This window comes from Podarcis liolepis (assembly GCF_965112155.1).
Source record: "Podarcis liolepis genome assembly, chromosome: 5".
NCBI classification, from domain to species: Eukaryota; Metazoa; Chordata; class Lepidosauria; order Squamata; family Lacertidae; genus Podarcis; species Podarcis liolepis.
In genome coordinates this window covers 45,343,257-45,354,710 of record NC_139556.1, presented here as the reverse complement: position 1 = coordinate 45,354,710, position 11,454 = coordinate 45,343,257, and the positions used below count along the sequence as shown (strand labels likewise).

General features: G+C 42.7%; 2 long non-coding RNA genes across 3 annotated transcripts in view; one reads left to right on the top strand and one right to left on the bottom strand.

Annotated features, from left to right (window-relative positions):
- Positions 1-6,957, bottom strand: part of LOC310708148 — a 9,405-nt gene extending 2,448 nt beyond the window's left edge. Inside the window, exons 1-2 of one of the 2 annotated variants that reach the window (XR_014526877.1) lie at positions 6,764-6,957; positions 4,508-4,598 (exon numbers count right to left, since the gene is read on the bottom strand). This is a non-coding gene — a long non-coding RNA (uncharacterized lncRNA). The other variant, XR_014526878.1, reaches the window with a different exon arrangement.
- On the top strand, positions 6,750-8,956 carry LOC310708151. The gene is made up of 2 exons (XR_014526884.1): positions 6,750-6,832; positions 8,661-8,956. It is a non-coding gene; the product is annotated as an uncharacterized lncRNA (long non-coding RNA).
- The last annotated feature ends 2,498 nt before the right edge of the window (positions 8,957-11,454 follow it).

The window sequence follows — 11,454 nt, the reverse complement described above, 5'->3', positions numbered from 1 at the left end:
AGCTGTGATCCTCAAATCACTTTTTGTAGAATGCATGATGGCAGATCGAACATTTGCAGCACTGTGGCCTACAGGTTTATATTTCTATTACTCACATTTCCTCCAGGGTAGCAAACATGATCCTCCCTCCACCACTCCCAGTTTTACCTTCACATGCCTGTGAAACAGTTTAGCCTGAGAGTTTTTAGGTCTGATTTGTCCTGTGAGCATCATGGAAGTCAGGAGCCGCTGAAGCAGAACCAGGAAACTTTGATTTGATGTGATTCAAATGTTTAGCTGCACCTATATGTAGAAGCTGGTGAGCTACCAGAGCTTGGAACATCTTCCAGGGAGTGGTGTATTCTCATGATCCAGACTGAGATCCTGGCCATTAGACCTTCCTGAACAGGAAAGGTGCTAAAAAGGTGCTTTTCAGATGAGACTTTGCCTGAACAGCAAGGTCTTCTTGGCTTGGAGGTTTTTGTGTATTTCTCAAGTGTGGCTCCTGGTTGTAAGAATGTAAGAAGAGCCACGGTGGATCATTCCAAAGGCCCATCTAATCTAGCATCCTGTCCTCATGGTGGTCAACCAGATGCCTATGGGAAGTCCATAAGAAGGACCTGAGTGCAAGAGCCTTCTCCCCATTTGTGGTTGCAATTATGCAGAGGCAATACAAACACGGGTGTAGCCAGGATTTTTTTTTTTTGGGGGGGGGCAGAACCTCAGTTAGCTATGTATTTTTATTAATTTTTATTGATTTAGTGGGGGCAGCTGCCCTTCCCTGTCTCCCCTTGGCTACGCCCATGAATACAAACATCTTCCTCTGATCCAACTCCTGGTCTTGTTCTCCAGTTCTCCATTTCTCCAGGCCTTGCACCCTGATGTTGACTACTTGGCTAAACTCTCGGGTGCCAACACCTACCTACAGCTCAACCTTAACAATGGCTGAATGAAGATTTGAATTTGACCATATGCCTCTTAAGGTGCTATCAGACCCCACTTTGTTTTGCAAGTCACTGCAAGCCTTACCACTACTGACCTGCCATTTTATTATGTGGTAAGCCCAAGTCTTGCCATGTTTCTTTCAAATCTGCAGTAAGTACTGGTGGCATGTACCTTGCTATTGGTTTTGGGCATACCCTTATAGCATTTCTGGTCCTATGAATAAGGTTATTACAACCTCTGGGTATCCTTTGGGTAACCTATGGGATCCTTATCAGACTTGAAGAATACAACACTGACTTGCTGTTTCTTAATAGTACACTCAAGGCAAGTTTCAGTGCTACTTGTGCTTTAGGCAGAATAACTATAGTTTGGGTATTGCGATAAAATCTCTATAGGTTAGCCTGAATCCCCCCAGGCTCTAGACTGGGCAATTGTGCCTATAAACGATTACTTCAGAACAATTGATTTGTGCTTATAGAACATCCCTGTCCCTTTACTACAGGCTTCCTCTGTTGGTTTCTGCTCTCTTCACTGTGCAGCGAAGTGCTTGTCACAAGACAATGTTTACATTCCACAGTCAGAGCACTGTTGGGTTTTCCCACGGGAATGGGAGACTGGATGTGACGTACACTGGTTTCCTGTTTTTCACTGTCCTCTCGGTGTTCTTCGTTCAGAGGAGAAGGACGGTTGCTTCTCTGCTCCCGCAGAGGCAAGATGCATGTTTGTAATTTCACAACATTTTTGGTTATGGGCCCAGAAAGACGCAGGCCCTCCAGATGTTTCGAGACTACAATTCCCATCATCCCTGACCACTGGTCCTGCTAGCTAGGGATCATGGGAGTTGTAGGCCAAAAACAACTGGAGGGCTGAGGTTGAGGAAGTATGCTTTACTACATAAGGGCATGCCTAGACTAGGGACTTAGCTACATTTGTAAAGAAAAAGCATTTTATATGCATTATAACAGTGTGACACCAGATGGCGCTGTGGAGTCCCATCTTTTGCCAACGTGATTTTGCACTATGAAGGTTAGAATGCATTTTCCTGAAACACTTTTTTGATGTGTCTAGGTCCTGCCTGGGTTTTGCAATGGTTGGTTGCACTGAATCAGTATGTCTGACCCCTAGAAGGCCCTTGGGACATATCGGTCCTTGTTATGGTTGGGGATAGTCTGAAAATACTTAAAGGTACTGCATAGCACTATATCCAGGTGCTAGCTGTAATTTCTTTGGCTCAAGTACTTCTACCTAGCACTTTTGATTTAGTCTTGGAGGTGACTGAGAGAAGTTGCTACCCAAACACTGCAAACTTTCTCACATAGAAGGATATATACATGTCAGAGCCTGAGGCAATCAGGAAAGCAAGAAGCCATGGTTGTCAAAATGTGAGGCAATCCTCTCCCAGGATATGTGGGCAGTTGCTCTGGGAAGCTGAGATGGCCCTCGCTCAATATTTTGCATGCTCCTTTACATGATCAGGAAATGGACCAAATGCTTACCCCTTGGGCTTGGTGCACTACTGACTGCCATCTTGACTGGCTGGTCTAATGAGGTACCTGGCTATTTGACATGGGATTTTTAAGTATTAAAAGGTGCTGCAAGATTTCTTCAGGACTATTCCAGCACAATAATAATAATAATCTAACTGGAAATGCTTCCTTCCATCTGTTTTGATTTCCCAAGCCTTGCAGCATCCCTTGAGCTACTTAGGTAGAGCAGAACTGAAATTATGATTTGAGCAGGGAATTCCTGATGTCATGCAGGCCTCATAATGCTAATGTGGATATGGGGTGTGTGCACAAAAGAGAGTTAGCTGTTAGGAGGAGGTGATTAACCTTTCCTGGGTTCAAGACAGTTTACATACAATACAACAAAACAGAAAACAGGAAAGTAAAAGAACAACAGGCAATTGTAGTTCAAGCTCTGCAGGGTTGGCCCAAGACATTTGTGGCCTGGAGCAATTTATAGTGCCCTCTTCCCATTCAACGTACAGAGGCTGATTGGACTGACAGCTGCATCTTACTTCAACACAGATGATGGGGGCAGCAAGCTTCATTACACCTGAGGCACCATGTCCTGAGGGCCCAGGAGAGGTCATGCTGCAACAGAGGGGAATGGCTGAAGGTCTGAGGAAGAACAACCAGCTGCTATGCTGGCCCTGTGCATCTGCTGCCTCAGGTGGTTGTCTCACTCTGTATAATGGTAGAGCCAGTCCTGTCTAGATGTTGATGACTTTACTTGTGTGTAATGGTGATAAACAGAGTAGGGTAGAGTAGGGGCTTACATGGAGAGGTGGTCTCTAAGGCATGTTTGTTCCAGGCCATGAAGATATCAAAGGAGCATTTTGAACTGGGCCTGGAAAGGCACAAACAGCCAGTCTGGTTGCTGAAGAAAATGTTGGGTATGTCCTCACTTGTCTGCAGTGTAGTCACCAGGAGGAATGCTGCAACATTATGGGTGGCAGCAAACTTTTACTCAGAGCAGACCCACCCAAATTAATGAATATGGTTAAATTATGTCCATTAATTTCAATATGTCTACTCTGGGGTAAAATGCCACCCTATCCAGTAAACGTCAAGGGCAGTGCCATGAAAAGTATTGTTGAAGATAAGGATCGTGCAGACACCTCTATTCTGAAAAGGGTTGGGACCTTTGGAACAGGTGCAGTTGATGAAATACACAGCCAGTACAGTGGTACCTCGGGTTACATACGCTTCAGGTTACATACTCTGCTAACCCAGAAATAGTACCTCGGGTTAAGAACTTTGCTTCAGGATGAGAACAGAAATCATGCTCCAGCGGTGCAGCAGCAGCAGGAGGCCCCATTAGCTAAAGTGGTTAAGAACAGTTTCAGGTTAAGAACGGACGCCCGGAACGAATTAAGTACGTAACTAGAAGTACCACTGTAATTGCTGCTACCCATCCTTACAGAAATAACAAAAGGTCTGGGAGAATTTCAAGTCCTCAAAACTGCATTGATGGGCTTTGGTGCAATGTGTGTCATTGATGCAAAACAGCCATTGATGCAAAACACCCATCATGAGCACCGGGATTGCCAGTTAGGCTACTACCCTTAAGCAACAATGGCTGGGAAGTAAGTTCCACTGAACTCAGTTGTTCACATTTCTAAGTAAACATGCTTAGGATGAAAGTAGTTTACACTTGACTTTGAGGAGCTCTTGTGAAGTCTGCAGTTTGTGTGGGACATCCTTGTGTGGAAAAGCGAAAGGCAGGCTGTCTTATTGCTGCTACAGGGATTTCTTGGACCATCCTGAGAAAACAGTCGCAAGCTGCATGGAGGGTAGCAAGAAGTACAAGTTTATGGCCTCTGTGGGGATTTCCTTCATACATGCTAGCAACTCCTGGGAAGCCTCTGGATATGAATATTGTTCTGAAAGGGAGTCAGAGGCTGACTGATTATTATGACAAAGCTGAATGGACTGAATGGATTAGAAATATTTTCTTACATTTTTATCCTTCCATTCTTCTGCCATGGATCCCAAGGCGATCCCAGTCAGGCACCCACCCAGGCACTGACCCAACGCAGACCTGCCAGGTGGTGGCCTCACAAGCCTTCGGACCATACCTTGTTCCCTGCTCAGGTTTTCAAGAGCCAATGACAGTCACAAATTATGTAATATTCTTAATCCCTCTCGGCCCCCATGCATTTCAGGCACCTGTATAAATAAGGGGAAATGAGCGATAAAGAGAGCGATTAGACTGAGTTGTTTGACAATGGCAGAGAGCCACAGCATTTTTAGCAGCTGGGACGTATCACTGAAACCGGAGCTGTGCCGTTTGGAGACAGGATGAGCTGTGGAAACATAGGAAAGGACAGATATATCACTAGGCTCTATTTTGAAGTATCTCCAGTCTTCAGAGGCAGTCAATTACAAGGAGGGTCAGTTCCCAGAAGTAATGTAGTCCTTCTGTAATGGGTGTCTGTTATTCTGTACTAAATAAAGACAGATGAAAGAAATAATGAAACAAGAGAGAGAAGGGAAATCTCCAATCAGGGCTCACAGACATTCCTTTCATATGTAGGTACCACCAGCATCTTCAGAATTGTGTTTATAATTTTGCAAAAGATTTAAATAGGGACCTGTTGGCTATTCACATTTGCATATTTCTGAGCTACTTAGCTGTTTAAGGACAAAGATAACAAAATAGTACATATTATCCAAGCTTTCAAGACATCAAAGATGTATTCTTCAAGCCTAGAATATTGCTTAAAATGACACTTCTAAGCACAGAGCCTAAGAAGTGTAGTTAAGGATTGTAGCTTTCATTGTATCCAACACATAAAGAAGGGAGCCTTTGAGGTGTTAGAACCTTGTTTGACTGTATTTTCTTTTCTTTTTTATTCCTTTGCAAGCTTAAAAAGGTATCATTAATAACACACTGATGTCTCTCTGTTTGTTCTACCTCACAAGGCACTTTCCAAACTAATTTTGAGAAAAGCTATTGAAACCCTTAGTATTTACTTGATTTTACACAATGATTTCCCCCCACAAGACACCTGCTAAGCAAGAAGGGTAGAAAGCTATTTACATAAACATGTTTAAACTTAATAAAAGAGATGGTGTTTAAAGAGCAAGGGAAATCAAAGTGTTCGCACACTCAGAGGCAGCAATACATGAACAAGTAGCCAGGCTTCAGTGGAACTCTTAAAGACAGCAAAAAGAATAATTTAGACTGTGATCCTATATCCTGTGTAAGCCCCATAGATTGCAATCCTAACCACATTTCACTAGGAAGTGTCATTGAATCTTCTGAGATGTGCTTCTGAGGGGAATCTGTTTAGGATTACACTGTAAATGAACCTTATAAATGTAAAACCACATCTGGATAAAACCATTTCTATCTTATTATCATTTCTTTCAGACCTATGCCAAAAATCCAAGTGAAAACACAGCAGTGTGGCTGCAGAACAAAGGCAAGGTTAGGGCCTGCCTTTTAAATGTGGGGTAACAAGCAAAGCAGTCTGTAGGCTCCTATGTATTAATGAGGTGGCTGAAATTATTTAGCTTACGAACATGAAAAAATATTTTGCTAATAAAGCTTTGGCTCACTGGCAGTAAGAGAAATGCTCCAAGGGTGAGCTTGGAATAATGTTTTCTAAGCATGTAAGAAGAATTTTGTGGGATCAGGCCCAGATCCATTTATTCAGTCACCCTGTTCTCCAACAGTAGTGAGCTAGTCACCTCCAGGAACTGCACAAGCAAGATGCAAATGTGACTGCTTTCTCCAGACCTGGTTTATTCCCAAGAGGTATCCTGTTGTTTAACATGCAGGTTTCAGTGTCATGTAGTGGTTACAGCAGGGATGGCTAACCCTGTTTAGAGTCTTAATCCAGCCCTCAAAGCAAATGTTTTGCCCTCCCAACTCCAGTGCTTTTGGTGGTGACAGTAGCAAAGAGAGAGAGAGAGAGAGAGAGAGAGAACAGACAGAGTAAGGAACTCCTAGCCTCTAAGCCAAATTTGACCCAACAGAGGTCTCAATTTGGCCCACAAGGCCATTCCTTGCAAGCAACACCTAAATGCTGCATGTGGCAACAGAGGAACAATTGGAAGCTTTAAGTGATAAACATCTGCTCCCCACTCCAGGCCAAAGAGGTTCCCCACCCTTGAAGCAGATACAGTGCTGGGGTAAAACCTGATGAGGATTCAAACCGCCCCCTTTCTGGTCGTCAGATAGATCATTTCATGAGTAGAGAGAGGGTGATAATACACACACCTCTCCTCAACTGAACTTCATGGAGTTGCGTTTATGTTTGCCTCTGTGTGAGAGACAGTCCCCAGAGAAGGGCTGGTGCGGCCATTGGACAGAGTAAGCCAACTACCTCAGGTGGCAGTTGATGAGGGATGGAACCAGTATCTCCTCCTTGGCTGTTCTCCGTTGGAGGGCAGAAGTAGGTACACCAGGTGGCCTGTGCTGCATACCCTGAACTAGCTAGCAGCCCTCATGTGTGCTGAAAGATGCTGTTGTCCTGTTGCCAGTGTTGAAGATTGATTCAGCCCTCAGTCCAGCCACCTTCTGATCATGGACATTTGCCTCTGGCAGCAAAATGGCATAGGCCAGTTCAGCCCCAGAGGGTTGGTCAAGGGTGACAGTGACCCTTGGGTGAAAAAAGAAGAAGAAAGGTTAGCCATCTCTTGGGCTTGGACTGGAGAGACCCATGCTCAACTTCTTGCTTAGCCATGAAGCTCATTTGATGACCTTGGGTCAGTCTCCTTCCTCTGTGCCTAGTCTACCTTGCAGGGTTGTTGTGAAGATAAACACTGAAGGCTAAAGAACCACATATGTTGCCCTGGGTTCCTTGGGAAAAAGGTGGGATATAAATGAAATAAATTAATTTAGTAACCATGGCATGCAGCTATTGAGCACACCCTCTGGGTTTATGAAATTTTACAATCCCCATTCAGTTGTCCAAACCAGGAGCTATCAACACACCTTGTGGCAGAGCATTCCATAAGTTGAATTGGATAAGGTAGTTTTCTAGTTCTATGTTTTTCCTCCCAGAAAAAAAATTGCCTAGAATGTTTGTTTATTTGTTTGTTTAAACCCAGTGGCAGCTGATGGGCGTTAAGCACATTTTGAGCTTTAATATTTTCGAATCCAGGGCCAAAATTAAGCCACAGGCACCATGTATTTTCTGGACCCCAGGCCTCCACTCCACCCCCCCCCCGTACATATTCTTAGACGAGAGGCATAGATTCCCTTGAAGCAAATGAAGTTTTTAAAAGAATACTAAGTAGGAGGGCTATCGTGGGGGGATTTGTCACAAGCACTTACACAAGGTAAAATTAGAGCATATGATGCATTGTGATCTGCACGCCACAGTAACTTTGGATGGCAATGCTACAGTAAATGCCTTTGAAGCCTATAAACCATAAAATTTTAATCATTAGCAACCTCCTGGGGAATCTAGTGATAATACCTATAGGACAACTTACAGCTTTTCTGTCAAAAGTAGGAGAGGCCATGTAATAGCATGGTACGAGCCCTGTTGATCTCTCATTTCTAGCATCCGAGCGGTCAAAGCTGAACTCCTCTTTATTAAGCTCACAATTAGGCAGCCATATGTTGTGAATGAAAGAACGGTTATCGGACTGGGGTTGGGTTTTCTTCCTCTCTTCCTCTCTCTCTTTTTAAACCATTAGGCTCATTGTCTCTGTATTTGTTTCCTGGTTGGCTCTGCCTTTGAAGAAATGTCCCGTTCCCCCCCCCCCCCGAAATAATTGATGGTTAGAGAATTAGTGTAATAAGGCTCAGAGAAGGAGAATTAAAGTACCAGTTGGTGGAAACGAATTGGGTGTGTGCATTTAATATCAGCAGCAGCAGCAACAACTACAACAACAAATAGTTATGTGGATTCTTTTGAATAAATGTTGGCCTTTAAGTGCCAGCTGTCATTCTAAGCCCAGCCTGCCTTCTTACTGCTAACCTTTCAGTCACCTCAGCTTGTCTTCCTAACTTGTCCTATTATGCAGTAGCAAGCTGAGTCATTGTTTCAAGCAGGAGGTGACATGTTAATAGCTTAATAATAGTATAATCTCACAAATAATAATATGCTGTCACACTGTCTGAAGCACAATGTTTACAGGAGAAGTGGTAATGTATGATGACAGTAATTTGAATAAAAATGAATTTACTGCTCTTGTCTCATTTGCAGTAAATTTTCGCATCTTTCATGCACAACTGGTGCTCCATGACCTCTTTCATTATTGTGTTCGCAGTGGCTGCGGCTCGCTTTAAACTGAAAGGCAGGCAAATGAAACAGAAGCTTAACAAACGGATTTCCAGGAGTGAAAGAGAGAGAGAGAGAGTCCTCACAGTGGTTTTTGGAAGGAGCGGGGTGCGTTGGGGGAGAATTTCCCTACATTTGTTTACTAAGATGATACGGTGTGAGGCAGGCTGTTTAATTAGTGCGCTCTGGAGGTGCCATTTGTAAAGCAGGCATGTGCTGATATGATTATGTATTGACAATTTACAAAATTATTGCCATTAAAATGTGTCAGAGGGAAGAAAATTATTCACCACGTGAAGAGGCTCATTTGATGCGAAATTAAAGTTTGCACTACTTTAAAAGTATTTTTTTTAATGCTAGTGATATTATTTGATATGGGGGCATCTAATCTCAGGCTTCCTGTTTGACGGCGAGAAGTGTCAAAAATGTACTCACTTTATTAGATTCAGTAAATTATAAATGCTCTCTGGTATGATAAAGGGTTATTTGAACTCCCAAATGCTTCCCAAATGGATAATACTGGTTTGATTTACATGAAATAAAAACAATTTAACCAGATACCGATCCATCCCAGTTTCAAATTTTTAATTGTTGGCTACTTCAAAAAAGCCACCACAGTGTAATGATGGAAATAGTAATTATTAAATATTTAAATTGTTCTATCTAATACTTTAGTATAGAATTCCTGCGAGAGCTTTTTTCTTAAAAATTAAAAAGTATTATTAAATGATGTTGAAGATTGTATAAAAACAGGGAAGTTTAAAAGTCAGAGACTGACATGTCTGGACTAAATTTAGTTTGATGGAATGAGGACAACTAATTGAAATGTCCTTGGTGTTGTTCTTTTTAAAAAAGTGAAAAGGGTGAATTTTCAGTAAAGTGCTATACTTCATATCAGTGCAAAGTGAATGACATGCAGAGAATGAGAAATGATACTTCTGATTGACCCAATTCATTGCTTAAAATAATTAAAACCACTAGCAACTTGCACATCTCATTTTTTGCTCTTATTTCCAGTGAATGCATAGCGCTAAACACTGTGCCAAAAAGACCAAGTTTTGGATGATTCAATTAAGTGATGTTAATTGAGGCCTAGCTAGGCTGCTTGATGAATATTTCAGGAAGGGGTATATATGTGTTTTCACTTCTAGATTATGATTTTGATTCGCAATGTCAGGGAGGGATTTAATTTTGCAGCACAGCTTTGGTTGCGGTGATGGAATGGAGATAGGGTACAGCAGCATTCAAAATAGCTATTTTTGTTTGCAAAACATACTGAAAACTCTCCGCTCATCAACATGGTGAGAGCCTGAAATTCATTGCTTTGGTCCTAGGAGATCAATCTGGCCATTTCCCCCCTCATCCAGACTGCAAAGCTGGGCCTAATTGTTTCCCACTGTCACAAATACAGCTTATTTAAACTTCAGAAATCACTAAGGAGACCTACAATTGTGGCATCAGCCACAAAGCAGGCAAAAAGAAAGGAAGGAAATCTGAAGTGTGTTATCTCTCAACAGAGTTGCCAACCACCTCAGGGACAGAAAACCTGCCCAGTACTCCTATGTGGGAAATGGCACAGTTCAGTTTAAGCTTAATTTGAAACAGCTCAGCTTGAGGTTCGATGAAGAAGCCTCTCATGGATTTACTCAATGTTCCTCTTCCACTTCTGATTGGGAAAATGTTGCCCGCGATCCAAAGGGTTTTCATAGGGTTGCCACCTTGCCCTAGCAAGGCTGTTGTACTTTTAACAGCTGGATGAAATGAAAAAGAAAATCAGAACCAAAATTCAGCAGAAGCTGAAAGAGTAGAGAAAAGAGAGGTGGTAGTGAACCTGAACTGATGCCAGCAATTCGTTTATAAAAATATGCCCAGTGTGGGGAATCTTTGGCCTTCCACACATTTCTGAACTACAGTTGCCATTATTCCTGGCCATACAGATGAGAATTGTATTCCAAAAACATCTGGAGAGCCAGAAGTTCCCCAGTCGTGTTCGAACATGTGAAAGCCTTCTTCAGGGAAAACTTTTCTTTTACGAATCTTGCACAGAATTGTGTTTTTGGTGCGTTCCTAGACAGGGATTTTTAACGCTATATATGATAAGCAAAAATCCACATGGTGAAGTGATTTCCCATATATCTCTCTTTGTGGCCAGAAAAGCTATACCAGTAGAACGTCAGCCTGCCAGACGATGCTTAAAAGTCACAGATACCATGCCGGAGGGGACAAACATCAGTCTTTCGGCAGGTGTCACAAACTTAAGCAGGTGCAGTAAGTGAGAAGAAAGTGCACCCCTTGAATTACTCCTGTGTATTTAATCTGAAGATACGTTTACACTTTTCAGGTGTCAGTTTTGGGAGAATGTACACATGTAGTGTGGTGGCAAGCTGCATTCCCAATACACTTATTTCTTAGATTAATTATTAGAACATGTCAGGGAACCCCCCCCCCAATGCATACAGAGGGTTTTCAAGGCTGGAGACTCCTACTGGGGTTAGGGCTAGGGTTGGGGAGATCCAGATTCAAATCCCCACTAAGTCACAAAGCTCACTGGGTAATCGTCACCGTTTCTGAGCCTAACTTACCTCACAGGATTGTTGTGGGAGATGAGAAAACCATGACATAACTTGGCCTCCCTGAGGGAAAGAAATACAATTCTTAAAGAAATGAATTACCGTATTTTTCGCCCTATAGGACGCACCTTTTCCCCTCCAAAAATGAAGGGGAACTGTGTGTGCGTCCTATGGGGTGAATGCAGGCTTTCGCTGAAGCCTGGAGAGCGAGAA